Source organism: Schistocerca gregaria, chromosome 1 (genome assembly GCF_023897955.1).
Source record: "Schistocerca gregaria isolate iqSchGreg1 chromosome 1, iqSchGreg1.2, whole genome shotgun sequence".
In the NCBI taxonomy this organism is placed as follows: Eukaryota; Metazoa; Arthropoda; class Insecta; order Orthoptera; family Acrididae; genus Schistocerca; species Schistocerca gregaria.
The window spans coordinates 168,292,594-168,310,052 of NC_064920.1; positions in this window are offsets into that span (position 1 = coordinate 168,292,594).

The following is a 17,459-nucleotide window of genomic DNA, read 5'->3' on the forward strand; positions in this document are numbered from 1 at the left end:
CAAAATTTTTTTGTAAACTAAGATATTTCTATCACTAACTGTATCTCTCTTATTAATTACATTTTTAACTTTGTCTAACAGATCTGAAGATGGGCAGCTAGCCCGAAACCGGTAATTGAAAATAAAGAATAGCGATCGAAGACTGAAACGCCATTTTTATTTAAATATTGATATATTTTAATTTTATTCAGTTTAATCTGATACTTATAACGGTGTTGTATTGCATACTAGAATGTCGTTTTCCCAGTTTGGCACAGCTTTGCCACGGGAAACACGAAAGAGGCCGAAGACGTCCGTCTTCTGATCGGCTCCTGCTCGTTGTCAGGAGGAGGCTAGTTTTTGATTACACAAAGGCTTCTATCATTTGGAAAAGAACAGCCTGGATTCCTTTACGTAATCCGAATGAATTTTGTAATTACCTAAGAGACCTATAACAATGAACAATAAAAATTGCATTTGCAAATGAAATCATCAATAATTGGAGCGGCTATGAGTTGTATAGAAAACAAGGAACGACCTTCTGTCTGCGACCAGGATGCCGCAGTATGGTGTGCCATAGTAAAGGCTGATTGACATTTATAAAAATAATATGACATGGAGGTAAAAAAAGGAAAGGAATAGAATAAGAATTCTGTTGAACACTAAATATATTCATATATTTCTCACAAGCAATTAGAGCTTATTTATAAACAGTATAACTTAATTTTCTGACTATGTTGGTGCGATCAGATTTCAGCCTGTCCTGTGATCGCTGCTTGGTTCACATCTATATCACAAATTACACTCATTATTTTTCTCTTTCTTTCGATGCAATTCTTTCACTGTTTAACACTTTTATAACAATAACCTGGCGATTTACGGTATCGAACATAAATTACTTGAATTTTACCAATTAATAACTGTTGTCTGCACGCTGGAAAGACCGCTCATTGTTATGGCTCACAATCAACATTTTCTTACCCTTTCACATTACAAGGGGAAGTGCGATAAAACCTGCATATCTAAACAAATTTTTACTGTCATATTTTTTATTTAGATCGAAGCGGAAAGCTCAGTTCAGCTTATCTTAAAATGTTTCTCTGACTGCGCAGTCGATGTATTAGCGTTTGCGCTACATGCGCATCTTTACACTTGCGTAAACTATATAAACCAAATATCTTATGAGATGAGACCTATTCTGCAGCACACATAAGTTGATCATTTAATACGTAGCTTGGTAAATGCCTTTTCAAGGGTACTTACAGCTTTCCTACGACGGAAAGCCCAACAGTATTACAATTCTTCAAATCTTTCTCCTTTTAAAGGGGTTTTCGACTTTGGAAATAAAAAAAAGTCCGCAGGGACCAGGTCTGCAGATTACAGAGGATGAGGCAACCCAGGGATTTCTTTCTCAGTAGTCAAACACCAACAGGGATGAACGTTCGGGTGACTTATCGTGATGAAAGAGTCATCATGAATTGTCTTGCCACATTTAAGGCTGTTTCCTTCCCACAGTTTCTCTCAGGTGCCGCAACACTTCCCGATAGTACCATCGATTAATATTTTGTCCCTGTGCACGAATTCATAGTGAACTAATCGTACAAAGTCAAAGAAAACTATCAGGGTGAGTTTGACATTTGACCCGACCTAACGATCTTTTCTTGATCTCGGAGAACCTTTCTCGACCCACTATGGAGATTGAATCTTGATCTCAACGCCATAACCTTAGATCCACGTCTCATGACCAGTTATGTTTCTCTTAAGCAATACCTTATTGGCGTGATCCAAAATCTCTTCACAGATTTCTCAGGAACTATGCACCCAAATTGCGTGGAAATGTAATCAGATGTCAGTTCTAGTATAATATATTTGTCCAATGAATACCCGTTTATCATCTGCATTTATTCATGGTGTAGCAATTTTAATGGCCAGTAGTGTATGTCCTTCACTACTAGTGCTGCCACGTTCCATTTGTGAGCGGTTCTTGCACGTTGGTGTAGACCGTAGGCGGTGTTCATACAGGTTGTTTAAAAATGAATATCGCGGTTTTAACGCTTTATAACATTTATCATATTAAACGTACAGCTATAAATGACATGTCAAATGAAACAGGAACTCACACAGTTTTACCAAGAACCTTATAAAAGTTAAATAATAGCGAAGTACGCGATTGGTTTAACTTCAGTGTACCCAAGCGCTGGATAGGCCGCAATGGGCCCAGTGACAACAGAGCTTACTTTGCATGGCCTCCACGTTCACCCCACCTAACACCTTGCAATTTTTTCCTTCATTAACGATCGTGTGTACGTGCCTCCGCTACCAGCAGACCTCCCTGAATTATGAAACCGGATTGAAGCAGCTGTTGCTACAATCACTGAAGACACACTTATCAACGTTTGGGAAGATCTCGGCTATAGGCTTGATGTGTGCCGTGTGACAAATGGTGCTGATATTGAACATTTATATGGTTCTTGGTAAAACTGTTTGAGTTGCTCTTTCAATTGACATATCATTTATAACTGTAAGTTTAATTTAATAAATATTATAAAGCGTTAAAATCTTGATATTAATTTGTAAACACCCTGTATTTATGTGACTGAATCGTGCAGACAGGAAATGCGTTTGACAGTATGGAATGGAACACAAATCAGGTAGATACGTATTACAGTAATTCGGCATACATGAAAAGATTAGGCATGACATACTAACGTACAGAGCTGCATCAAATCAGTCTTCGAACCGAAGACCACGACAATAAAAACATTACATGGTATGGACGAATGATTTGTTCATCATGAACAAATAATCACGCCTGTGCATTTGGGGAAGATATCACAGCTGTATATAAGTTACACGGAGCTAAATGAATCAGCTACGGGTTTAACCATTAAAATATGCGTTTCGAGTTGAGTCGTAAAAATGTTTTGCTCTCAGGCGCAACGTGAAGACCGGAGTAACAGGATGTCCAGTCAGAATTATACGTTCTACGCTAGACACTAAATCGGACAAACGTCATTTCAGTTTATGACTCTCGCGTAATGTCCTGTCTGCAGTTAGTCCTGACAGCTTAAGAGAAAGCGCCGCTTGTCTAGCCGTTACAACCTCGTAAAGAGGTACCGTTCTCTAGAGACTGCTGAAATGTAAATGTGAAAGCATGGAGCACAATACAGTAAATAGGAGCAGTGGTTAATACACTCTACCTGTACCACTCTTGGCCGACGTCTTTGAGCATGAAAGTGCAGATACGTGTAGCCCAAAGAGGTGGTTGAATTCATGTTATTGAACGACTCATCGTAAGAAACAGGCGCTCAGCGTGTGGGAAAAGGTGCTCAGTTCCTCAATATGAGACAGTGGAATCCCTAACTCGGTGGTCTTCAGACTGTAATTCGCGGGCCGCATGCCTCCCAAACAAGTATTCATGCTGTCCTCGTTTCTCAACCATGTCATACAATAATATGCATTTACCAACTAACAGCCGAATCTAAAAATGTCAACTAAATTTACCAGCTTATTAAGAGACCCCATGTATCCTTCGATTTCATACCTGTGGAAAATATTTGATTGATTTGGTCGATTCCAGTTGTGACTCTCTGATATTATAGTCATAGAATCCTACGTTTTTTTTCGTTTCGTGAAGTAAATAAGAGAGTCAACGCGTGTTAATATGCTTGGTTTTCAGGAACTTGCGTTATGGAGACGTAACTAGTGGCAGAGCTACGAGGAAGCTCGTGAGGAAGATTACCTGGAGACGCAACCAATAAATCACGTGCAAAGCTTCCCAACCGCGCACTCTGCGTTACTGTGCTGTAGGCGCGCTCAGTAGTTTGCTTGGTGCAGACAGAATAAGAAAGAAGAATAGGCGCAGACGAAGTAAGAAAAGCTGGAGCGACAGAGGCTGACACGGCCTTTTTCCGTTCGTCGGACACAGAGCGCGGTGTATGACGTCTTCCGTCACCCGATCTATTCACGGCTCGTGCCAGAGAGACCGCGGAGGGAGGGGGGGGGGGGGGGGGAGGGGGCAGGCAGGCAGGCTCCAGTGAGACGACGGCCGGTCGTTTCTTTGGCTGCGGTAATCCGGATCGGGGAGAGTGGCTTCCCGCGTCATCTGCTGCTGACGTCGAGAGCAGGAGGCCTCTGCTCTGCGGCCCCCGTCACCGCCCACACTTCCCGTGTCTCTGCTGCCAATCGGCTTCCGTCTGTCCTGCCCCACATCGCATCCCCGATACGCCGCCGACAACTTGTCGAAACTCGAAAGGCTACTCCGATGTTTCCATCAGAAACGAAGTGCTTCCTTTCGATCGCCGGCCAGAGTGGCCGAGCGGTTCTAGGCGCTACAGTCTGGAGCCGCGCGACCGCTACGGTCGCAGTTTCGAATCCTCCCACGGGCATGGATGGGTGTAATGTCCTTAGGTTAGTTAGGTTTAAGTAGTTCCAAGTTCTAGGGGACTGATAGCCTCAGAAGTTAAGTCCCATAGTGCTCAGAGCCATTTTCTTTCTTTTCGGTCATTTTTGTTACACTAGGGGACATGTGCGTAACTTCCGCACTTTTATAGTTTTAAATACTGACAGTATTTCAAATAAGTGCAGTAGCTGGGATGAGAATAGCTTCGGGAATGAAAAGAGAACATCTTTAAAAAATGAACTGAATGACGTAAAATAATAATAATGCATTTACAGTACATCTTTGTATACACATCTGCACGTGTCCAAATATGTGTTTTGCATTCGGAATGTTTGTCCGGCTTGTACGACGAGCAGAGATCAGGAACAGTCAGTAGGGCCACATAATCTACGACTTCAACTCGACAAACATTTTCAGTTACAGTAAGCACATTCGACCGTAGTACCAATAGGTCAATTACAGATCAAGGCAACAATGATAGATATGTTTGTCGTTTCGGTAGGGATATTCACTTAGAAACGTCAACTTGTACGACGGGCAGAGGCAATGGCTTACAGCCAGTGGTCACGGATATTATCTATGACAGACCTGTATACAAACTATCTTGTTAGTCAGTACAAAACCTATAAAATGGTATTTATAATAAGATAATATGAAAAGGAAGCCACTTATTCATGGCTAAAAATTTAGCTTAGTGAAATATAGATATGAAGTTCGGCTCCATGATGCCCTTTTAGCCTATGACAGTTAAGTCTCTTTTGTGATACTATTTTCAAAAAATTGTAAGTGACAGAAGCAGGTTGAAAAACCTTGCTAATGACACCTCATTCATCCCTGTAAGATTAGTATCTGTTGATAAAAAGGAATGCTGACTTGAGAAATAATATACCAGGGTTAGTAAAATGAAGACCTTAAATATTTTTTTAAATATTATTTATTGGGCAGAAGTGGTACAAAGCTGCATCACTTTTCAACATAATCTGCCCCATGCTCAGTGCAAGTCCTCCAGCTCTTACAAAGTGCATAAATTCCTTCAGGCAAAAATTCGTTTGGCAGTCCGCGCAACCACTCGTGCACGACCTGGCGTACCTCTTCATCAGAACGGAACCTCTTTCCTCCCATTGCGTCCTTGAGTGGTCCAACATATGGAAATCGTTGGGGCAAGGTCTGGTGAGTATGGTGGATGAAGAAGACACTCTAAATGCAGGTCTGTGATTGTTGCAATTGTTGTGCAGGCAGTGTGGGGCCTTGCATTGTCATGTTGCAAAAAGGACACCTGCTGACAGCAATCCACGCCGCTTTGATTTGATTGCAGCCCGCAGATGATTTTTTAGGAGCTCTGTGTATGATGCACTGGTAACAGTGGTCGCTCTAGGTATGTAATGCTCCAAAATGACCTTTTTCGTCCCAAAAGAGAGTCAGCATAACCTTCCCTACTGATGGTTCTGTTCGAAACTTCTTTGGTTTTGGTGATGAGGAATGGCGCCATTCCTGGCTCTCTCTCTTCGTTTCCGGTTGGTGGAAGTGAACCCAGGTTTCGTCCCCAGCAACGATTCTTGCAAGGAAGCCATCATCTTCTCGTTCAAGGCGCCGAAGAAGTTCTTCACAAGCATCAACACGTCGTTCTTTCATCTCAGGAGTCAGCTGCCGTGGCACCCATGTTGCAGACACTTTGGCGCACATCATGCACAGTGTGGTGTGCTTAACCATGACTAATTTGTAAACATGCTGGAATGTCATTCAGTATCACTTGGCGGTTTTCCTTCACCATGGCTTCAACTGCTGCAATGTTCTGTAGAGTCATAACTCGTTGTGGCTGACCTGGACGAGGAGCATCTTCCACTGAAGTCACACCATTTGCGAACTTCCTACTCCATTCGTAGACTTGCTGCTGTCACAAACATGCATCACCGTATTAAACCTTCATTCGCCGATGAATTTCGATAGGTTTCACACATTCACTTCGCAAAAACTGAATAACAGAACGCTGTTGTTCCCTGGTGCATGCCAAAAGTGGGGCAGCCATCTTCATACTGATACTGCTACGGTATGTGTGCATCTGCACTCTGCTGCTACCTACAGGGCAATCTGCACGCTCACCAACTTACAGGATAACGGCGCGAAATTACGATTTGTTATTAGAAATTTATAGTTTTCATTTGACTCACCCTCGTATATGACATTAATGAACGATAAAAACAGCCAAGCGGTTGCGCAGATTTTAATGCATTTACGTGGTTTCCATTCCGCTTAAGGGAACCTTCATCAGGCTAAGTTATAGTTACCTGTAAAAAATTTCAGTTAACATAGGAGAACAATAAACATTTTAAAAAGTTATACTAGCACAAGAAGTAAAACCAACATTGAAATTATGTGTTGTGTACATAGTTCCGCGTATTCAGCGCATACACAACTTTCCCACTAGAGTGTGCCTCGCTAAGCACAACAGCGCAGGCGCAGCGCTCGTCCGTCTCCGCACTACGAGATGGCGTTGCCTTAGAGACGGACCAAATTCTGCTTCCGCCAATCAGTGTATTAATATGTAATGCAGCCAATGAGATTGCTGCTAATGCAGGACTTTTTCTCCTCGCGGATCACACTCGCACAGTGATACCTGAATGCACGAGGTATTATAACGAGTGTACAGACCTCCAATTAGTCAGTCTGCATTAGTCTGCATTTGTCTGCACCAGTCTGTAACAGTCTGCTTTAGTCTGTAGAAGTCTATAGTCAAGTTTCAGTCTGCGCCTAATAAGATCATCATATTCCCGTACATAGCCATGAAGATAAATGTATAGACACTTTGTCAAGTATCAGAGATATGTGAGAATAACATTAACGTACCAGGACTAAAGGAACTGTAAATAGCATCCAGAATCAAGTTATGTAATGTCTATGCTTTTTATTATTTTAATAAATGTGTGCGAAAATTAATCAAGTTCTGTTTAAAGTGTGGAAGTGGCATTTCTATCGCCTGACCTAACGGCAGAAGATAAACACGCCACGATAAGACCACGAGACATATTGCTGACACTCGCCTACTTCGTTAGAGCGACAAGTCAAATAATTTGATGGCGTGTGTACCGAAGGTCTTACAGTACGCACACCACATTATGAATAAAGCAAGCCGCTAGGGCTCACATCAGACTGAAAGATTTGTCAACTCATTTCGTCGCTACACGGAAACAGCGCTTTGAACGCCACCAAGGGGGCGCGTACAGCGAAGAGCGGCACAGATTAAGAAAACAATTATGCGGGGTGGTGGTAAACTATATTTATAATTTAAGACTTTAAAGTCGTTAAAACTTACTGCATATTAACAAACGGTTTTCAGCATGTGATAAGATAACGCATAAATGTATTTTTTAAGTTCTAGATGACGGAATTCTGACGCAAAATTGAAACTGAAAACCTGTTAAAATGTGAACGCCGCAGAAGAAAGCTCAGTGTGATCTGGTTCATACAGACGACGTCAACAACCAACTCCACCACACGCAGCAAGCGGCTACACGGGTAGCAGGGGTTGTGCGGCGTGGACTGGCGGTTTTTTAGGTTAGATGGCCTCGGGCAAGTAGAGAAAGGGCAACAGCCTCAAAGGGTGCGGCGCAAAGTCAGGACATGCGGGGACCAAGCAGCAATCGGTACTGTAATTGTAAACTGTCGAAGCTGCATAGGTAAAGTACCGGAACTTCAAGCGCTAATAGAAAGCACCGAAGCTGAAATCGTTATAGGTATAGAAAGCTGGCTGAAGCCAGAGATAAATTCTGCCGAAATTTTTACAAAGGCACAGACGGTGTTTAGAAAGGATAGATTGCATGCAACCGGTGGTGGCGTGTTTGTCGCTGTTAGTAGTAGTTCATCCTGTAGTGAAGTAGAAGTGGATAGTTCCTGTGAATTATTATGGGTGAAGGTTACACTCAACAACCGAGCTAGGTTAATAGTTGGCTCCTTTTACCGACCTCCCGACTCAGTAGCATTAGTGGCAGAACAACTGAGAGAAAATTTGTAATACATTTCACATAAATTTTCTCAACACGTTGTAGTCTTAGGTGGAGATTTCAATTTACCAGATATAGACTGGGACACTCAGATGTTTAGGACAGGTGGTAGGGACAGAGCATCGAGTGACATTATACTGAGTGCACTATCCGAAAATTACCTCGAGCAATTAAACAGAGAACGGACTCGTGGAGATAACATCTTGGCCCTACTGATAACAAACAGACCCGAACTTTTCGACTCTAAGTGCAGAACAGGGAATCAGTGATCATAAGGCCGTTGTAGCATCCCTGAATATGGAAGTTAATAGTAATATAAAAAAAGGGAGGAAGGTTTATCTGTTTAGCAAGAGTAATAGAAGGTAGATTTCAGACTACCTAACAGATCAAAACGAAAATTTCTGTTCCGACACTTACAACGTTGAGTGTTTATGAAAAAAGTTCAAGGTAATTGTAAAATGCGTTTTAGACAGGTACGAGCCGAGTAAAACTGTGAGGGACGGGAAAAACACACTGTGGTTCAACAACAAAGTTAGGAAACTACTGCGAAAGCAAAGAGCCTTACTCCAAGTTTAAACGCAGCGAAAACCTCTCAGACAAACAGAACCTGAACGATGTCAAAGTTAGAGTAACGAGGTCTATGCGTGAAGCGTTCAGTGAATTCGAAAGTAAAATTCTATGTACCGACTTGACAGAAAATCCTAGGAAGTTCTGGTCTTACGTTAAATCATTCAGTGGCTCGAAACAGCATATCCAGACACTCCGGGATGATGATGGCATTGAAACAGAGGATGGCACGCGTAAAGCTGAAATACTAAACACCTTTTTCCAAAGCTGTTTCACAGAGGAAGACCGCACAGCAGTTCCTTCTCTAAATCCTCGCACAAACGAAAAAATGGCTGACATCGAAATAAGTGTCCAAGGAATAGAAAAGCATCTGGGATCGCTCAACAGAGGGAAGTCGACTGGACCTGACTGGATACCAATTCGATTCTACACAGAGTACGCAACAGTACTTGCCCCCTTCTAACAGCCGTGTACCGCAAGTCTCTAGAGGAACGGAAGGTTCCAAATGATCGGAAAAGAGCACAGGTAGTTCCAGTTTTCAAGAAGGGTCGTCGAGCAGATGCGCTAGCTATAGACCTGTATCTCTGACGTCGATCTGTTGTAGAATTTTAGAACATGTATTTTGCTACGCGTATCATGTCGTTTTTGGAAACCCAGAATCTACTCTGTAGGAATTAACATGGATTCCGGAAACAGCGATCGTGTGAGACCCAACTCGCTTTATTTGTTCATGAGGCCCAGAAAATATTAGATACAGGCTCCTAGGTAGATGCTATTTTCCTTGACTTCCGGAAGGCATTCGATACAGTTCCGCACTGTCGGCCGATACACAAAGTAAGAGCCTACGGAATATCAGACCAGCTGTGTGGCTGGATTGAAGAGTTTTTAGCAAACGGAACACAGCATGTTGTTATCAATGGAGAGTCGTTTACGGACGTTAAGGTAACCTCGGGCGTGCCACAGGGAAGTGTTATAGGACCATTGCTTTTCACAATATATATAAATGACCTTGTAGATAGTGTCGGAAGTTCCATGCGGCTTTTCGCGGATGATGCTGTAGTATACAGAGAAGTTGCAGCATTAGAACATTGTAGCGAAATGCAGGAAGATCTGCAGCGGATAGGCACTTGGTGCAGGGAGTGGTAACTGACCCTTAACATACATAAATTTAATGTATTGCGAATACATAGAAAGAAGGATCCTTTATCATATGATTATATGATAGCGGAACAAACACTGGTAGCAGTTACTTCTATAAAATATATGGGAGTATGCGTGCGGAACGATTTGAAGTGGAATGATCAAATAAAATTAATTGTTGGAATGGCGGGTACCAGGTTGAGATTCATTGGGAGAGTCCTTAGAAATTGTAGTCTATCGATAAAGAAGGTGGCTTACAAAACACTCGTTCGACCTATACTTGAGTATTGCTCATCAGTGTGGGATCCGTCCCAGATCGGGTTGACGGGAGTGATAGAGAATATCCAAAGAAGTGCGGCGCGTTTCGTCACAGGATTATTTGGTAACCGTGATAGCGTTACGGAGATGTTTAGCAAACTCAAGTGGCAGACTCTGCAAGAGAGGCGCTCTGCATCGCGATGTAGCTTGCTGTCCAGGTTTCGAGAGGGTGCGTTTCTGGATGAGGTATCGAATATATTGCTTCCCCCTACTTATACCTCCCGAGGAGATCACGAATGTAAAATTGAGAAATTCGAGCGCGCACGGAGGCTTTCAGACACTCCTTCTTCCCGCGAACCATACGCGACTGGAACAGAAAAGGGAGGTAATGACAGTGGCACGTAAGTGCCCTCCGTCACACAACGTTGGGTGGCTTGCGGAGTACAAATGTAGATGCAGATGTAGAACTTTCGAAAACGGTATAAAAAGAAATCATCGTCACGGCGAACTATACGGTCTTGGCATGCATCACTTATGTAAACAGGTAGCATTCGCCATAAAAACGGGGCAGATCGGCCATGTGTTTCATACGCAAACGTGGACGAGGTATGGCATTTGTAAGGAGTCCGACAACATTATTGGGTACGGTCACCAGAGAGCTGGAAATGAGACTATAAACAATGTACACTCCTGGAAATGGAAAAAAGAACACATTGACACCGGTGTGTCAGACCCACCATACTTGCTCCGGACACTCCGAGAGGGCTGTACAAGCAATGATCACACGCACGGCACAGCGGACACACCTGGAACCGCGGTGTTGGCCGTCGAATGGCGCTAGCTGCGCAGCATTTGTGCATCGCCGCCGTCAGTGTCAGACAGTTTGCCGTGGCATACGGAGCTCCTTCGCAGTCTTTAACACTGGTAGCATGCCGCGACAGCGTGGACGTGAACCGTATGTGCAGTTGACGGACTTTGAGCGAGGGCGTATAGTGGGCATGCGGGAGGCCGGGTGGACGTACCGCCGAATTGCTCAACACGTGGGGCGTGAGGTCTCCACAGTACATTGATGTTGTCGCCAGTGGTCGGCGGAAGGTGCACGTGCCCGTCGACCTGGGACCGGACCGCAGCGACGCACGGATGCACGCCAAGACCGTAGGATCCTACGCAGTGCCGTAGGGGACCGCACCGCCACTTCCCAGCAAATTAGGGACACTGTTGCTCCTGGGGTATCGGCGAGGACCATTCGCAACCGTCTCCATGAAGCTGGGCTACGGTCCCGCACACCGTTAGGCCGTCTTCCGCTCACGCCCCAACATCGTGCAGCCCGCCTCCAGTGGTGTCGCGACAGGCGTGAATGGAGGGACGAATGGAGACGTGTCGTCTTCAGCGATGAGAGTCGCTTCTGCCTTGGTGCCAATGATGGTCGTATGCGTGTTTGGCGCCGTGCAGGTGAGCGCCACAATCAGGACTGCATACGATCGAGGCACACAGGGCCAACACCCGGCATCATGGTGTGGGGAGCGAGCTCCTACACTGGCCGTACACCTCTTGTGATATTCGAGGGGACACTGAATAGTGCACAGTACATCCAAACTGTCATCGAACCCATCGTTCTACCATTCCTAGACCGGCAAGGGAACTTGCTGTTCCAACAGGACAATGCACGTCCGCATGTATCCCGTGCCACCCAACGTGCTCTAGAAGGTGTAAGTCAACTACCCTGGCCAGCAAGATCTCCGGATCTGTCCCCCATTGAGCATGTTTGGGACTGGATGAAGCGTCGTCTCACGCTTTCTGCATGTCCAGCACGAACGCTGGTCCAACTGAGGTGCCAGGTGGAAATGGCATGGTAAGCCGTTCCTCAAGACTACATCCAGCATCTCTACGATCGTCTCCATGGGAGAATAGCAGCCTGCATTGCTGCGAAAGGTGGATATACACTGTACTATTGCCGACATTGTGCATGCTCTGTTGCCTGTGTCTATGTGCCTGTGGTTCTGTCAGTGTGATCATGTGATGTATCTGACCCCAGGAATGTGTCAATAAAGTTTCCCCTTCCTGGGACAATGAATTCACGGTGTTCTTATTTCAATTTCCAGGAGTGTATAATGTCTTGTTTGAGAGGATGAGGCTATATCCCTACAAGGCGCAGCTGCCTCAGGCATGAAAGCTTGTTGGCATACTTTAGTGACAACTGCTTCTGTGGACGAGCGAGACAAGACTGACGTAAACAATGACTTTTCAGAAAAGATTTGTTTCTCCGATGGGGCAACGTTTCATGTATAAACTGAATCGTCATTACGTTTGTCTGTGTCGTTCACAGCATTCTCATGTTACACGTGAAGTGGAAAGGGACAGATCCAACGTCAATGTTTGGTGCGGACTGATGCACAGTTTCGTCATTGTCCATACTTTTTCATCGAGACTGCCGCTAAGAGTGCTGTTTACTTTGACATGTTACAGGAGTTTACTGTGCCACAATTGGAGCACGTGCAACCTGATGTCATATTCCAGCAGGATGTGGCACCACCTCACTGATCTTTAAATGTCCATGAATTCCTAGGTGAAGAGTCAGCGGACAGGTGGTCTTGACGAGATGGTCCAGTTCTATGGTCGCCACAAATCCCCGACCTCAGACGACTATACTTCTTCCTGTGGGGTTTTGGAGAGGGTCTGGGGTACCGAACCAAAGTTAGAGACGTACAGACTTGAAGGTACTCATCCGCAATGCATTCGAACATTTCAATCGTATATGGAGAGAAGCGGAATAACGACTAAATATTATCTGTTCCACTAAGGGTACACACATTGATGGGTATAAATAAAAAGAACAGTACTTTATGATGATATGTTTAATGCTATTTCTTAATATTTGATATAGTTTTATAGGTATTAAAGTCTTAAGTTGTGAAGATAGTTTATGGACACCCTGTATTAAAAACGAAGTTAAATGATTATAAATGAAGATACAAAAAATTCCGTGTGACTAGGGCCTCCCGTCGGGTAGACCGTTCGATTTGACGCCACTTCGACAACTTGGTCGTCGATGGAGACGAAATGATGATGATTAGGACAACACAACACCCAGTCCCTGAGCGGAGAATCTCTCCGACCCAGCCGGGAATCGAACACGGGCCCTTAGGATTGAAATTCTGTCGTGCTGACCATTCAGCTACCGGGGACGAACATAAATGAAGACAACAAGAGATGAAGCCTCATAACAGAAGTATAACAATAAGTAATACATTAAACTCTGCAGATTGAAACAGCAGTTCAAGCACGCCACCTGCCCGGTGCAGATAGCATTAAAGTGCTGAAAATGAACTGAATTAACGTAGTAGGAATAACAGCTATGGAATACAATAAAAACAATTAAAAGAGGTGTAAACGTGTGAGAACTGTGTGTAAAAACCTTTAACCACAGAACAACAATATATCAAAAATTTCAAATAGTGGTTTGAAGCCGTCAAAGAAATTTTGTTTCGAAGTTATACCTATTCATTAAGTATGGGACTATCACTAACGGTCATAAGCTTAGAGATTGCCAGTTCTTGAACAATATTAAATCAATAAGCTTTCTTTCCTCTACGGAGAACAGTAGCTTCATCGCCTTCTTTCAGTTTGTGGTCTGTAACAACTTCATGATCCACAAAGGGTGAATTACGCACAGTACAGTAGTACCCTTTGTAGGGTTCAGTTAACGAACAGTTATAGGATCACTCTTCTGTCCGTTTGTATGTCTGTCTGACTGACTGTTCAAAAACGTTTTTCTCAGGAACGTAACAAGTTGAAATTTATGACACTTTCTAAGGTCTATAGTCGCCTGGCGGATTAAAACATTTTTGCGTCTACGCCAATGCAATAAACAGCCTTTTGGGGGTGTATAAATGTTAAGCTTCTAAATCAAAGCAGTCAAAGGATACGGCCATCTATGTCAGAAATTGTGACTCTCGCAAACTCACTCATCAAAACCTATAGGGTACTTTCCGTAGGTCTAGAATAATAAAACTGGTCAATAAGCAAGGTTTCACTGTACAAGTAAAGCCCCGATGGCCAGCGGGGACGTGTCTTAGACGCCCCAGACAGCGGTAGGGTACCATCCTTTGCTGCCCACCGTACTGCCTGAAAACCAGGGGTTATGGTCTGGCATGCCATTTCTTTTCATAGCAGGGACCCTTTGGTTGTCATTCGCGATACCCTTACAGCCTAGCGGTATATCGACGATATTCGCCCTGTATTGTTGCCCTTCATGGGAAGCCATCCTGGGCTTACATTTCAGCAACATAATGACCGCCCACACGCGGCGAGAGTTTCTCCTTTTTGTCTTCGAGTTTGTCAAACCTCACCTTGGCCAGCAAGGTCATCGGATCTCTCCGTAACTGAGAACGTCTGGAGCATTATGGGCAGGGACTGCCAACCAGCGGGGGTTTTGACCATCTAACCCACCAACTGGACAGAATTTGGCAGATATTCGTCAGGAAGAAGACGTCCTCATTTTGTGGAACACTTTCTCTTGATCAAATCTTCCAGTTTTTCTGATGTTGAACTATTTGTTCGTCAGTACATACGCATCACATCTACCTAATTTCGTCTCATTCCGTAAGTTCCTTCGTGATGCGTCGTTTTTTCTATTTACCGTATTACACGTAAATAAGAGAAAAGATCCGCTACTGATGAAAAACTATTGGAAACAGTAATAAATGTGAAATACATGAGAGCAGCTGTCCGCAGCAATCTCAAGTGGAATGACCACGCATAACTAACTTTGAGGGACAAAAGACGACAGGTTGAATTTCGTTGGAAGAATTATGAGGAAATGTGTTTCTGCCGCAAAGGAATTGGCTTACAAAACATCTGTTCGACCAATTATTGAGAACCGTGCAACATTTTGCGATAATCACCAAATAAGATTAATAGAACAAATGCAGAAGATGCAACGAAGATGGCTCTGAGCAATATGGGACTTAACTTCTAAGGCCATCAGTCCCCTAGAACTTAGAACTACTTAAACCTAACTAACCTAAGGACGTCACACACATCCATGCCCGAGGCAGGATTAGAACCGTAGCGGTCGCTCGGTTCCAGATTGTAGCGCCTAGAACCGCTCGGCCACCTATGCCGGCTGCAACGAAGAGCTGTGCATTATGACACAGTGAGGAAAGCATTTGTAGGGGCTATAAACACGAACCAGAACACACAAGAAGATTATAGATTTCATTTATTTCAAAAGATTTTTTGCGAGGTGTGCAATTAATTTTTTCCGGTGAAATTCCGAATGGTACCTGTAATAACTGGTATTATTTCTACCACATCACGTTGGTTTTTTTTCTTTAATAAAATTTTTCATTTCTTCAAAATTTCAAAAAGAGTTAAATTTCAGAATGTAAGATTCGAACATTCTTTGGTTTAGAACGAATTCATCACACACACGGAGGTATGAAAACTTACTAGTGCTGATAGATCGTTACTAACAGTCAACAAATGTTAGATGGCCTTCTTTATTAGGCATAACACTTTCCGGGCGTAGCCCATAAGCTTTCTGTGCCAAGTGAAGAAGGAGATATTGCATCAACAACTGCACACACCAGATGGCGTGCTGCCCAGTAGCGCTGTATAAGCCCACAGAAGAATTGTTTGAAAATTTTTATTTAGACATTTGTTAGAAATAATTTCAGAATACCTTGATTAATTGAAATGAACAAAAGGGGATAACCGTACAAAGTAGAGTTGCAAACAACAAATAGATGAGATGAGTAACTAGACTGGTGAAAATATAGTTATACAGAGTGGTTGTAATTAAAGTACAGCTACCGACTGAGGTCCAGTGTGCGCTATGATTATCGTATTAATCCGGAATCGATTTACACTGGAAAAAAAATTATTTCCAATTTTGGCCTTAGGTGCCAATCTGCCATTGTGAATGCAATAAAAGTGTATAGAAATGATTCAGTATGTTATGGATTAGGAGAGGGCCGTGGGCACAAAATGACAAACAAGTGAGAAGGCATAACCGCAGCTTACACAATTTGTTCAATATGAGCACCAGAGATATCGACGAGAAGCTGTGTTCGTAAAACTACGTGATCAGCTGTGGAATTTGAGCAATGTGTTCCTGTATACTGACCTTCAGATCATAACTGACCGAACGTGTCTTGGTAAATGCGTTCTTTTAGATATCGCATGAGCCAAAACTCACTTGGATTCAGATCAGGTGATCTTGCAGCCCACGCATCTGGAAAACCTCTGGAGACAACTCCTTCGTGGCACACGAAGCAGATCTTTCACTGTGTTACCCCATCCTGCGTGTAAACAGTGGTTTCCAGAAAGTTGCATTGTTCCAAAGCAGGTATCAAAAATGGCTGTGAGCACTATGGGACTTAACATCTATGGTCATCAGTCCCCTAGAACTTAGAACTAGTTACACCTAACTAACCTAAGGACATCACACAACACCCAGCCATCACGAGGTAGAGAAAATCCCTGACCCTGCCGGGAATCGAACCCGGGAACACGGGCGCGGGAAGCGAGAACGCTACCGCACGCCCACGAGCTGCGGACCAGGAATCACATTTTCTACAAGGAGCTCTCGATAACACGCTGACACCACGGTTCCCCTAACGGGCCCTGTGGGTGTAATCTCTTCAAAGAAGAATGGATCGAGGATTAAGATGTGTGTGAATTCACACCATACGCTCACATACGGCGTGTGCAATGGCTCCTCGTTCACAACACGCTGTTTAACAGTAGGCTTCCTCAAAATAGGCAGTTCTGTGAATTCAGTACACCCTTAAGTGTACAATGTGCCTCGTCACTCCATGCCCTGCCACATTTTTTATTTTTTATTTAGAGGTGGAGCCCCTCCACGCCCACACCGGCATGATGGCAAACACAAAAGGCCTACTGCCATCTCTGAATAAGGGTTAGTTTTCACTAAAGTGAGGTGTCGCAGGATGTGGGTACTGCGATGTTTGCGTACGTCTGGTTAGGATTAACCATTAATACGCGCTCATCTGGAGATAGATTGGTCGAAATCTGAAGAAGGGTAGCGGTTTTAAGGGCAGAGGAAAAAAAGTGCCAAGGCAAGAGCCAAGGGAAAAAAACCTCTGCGATAG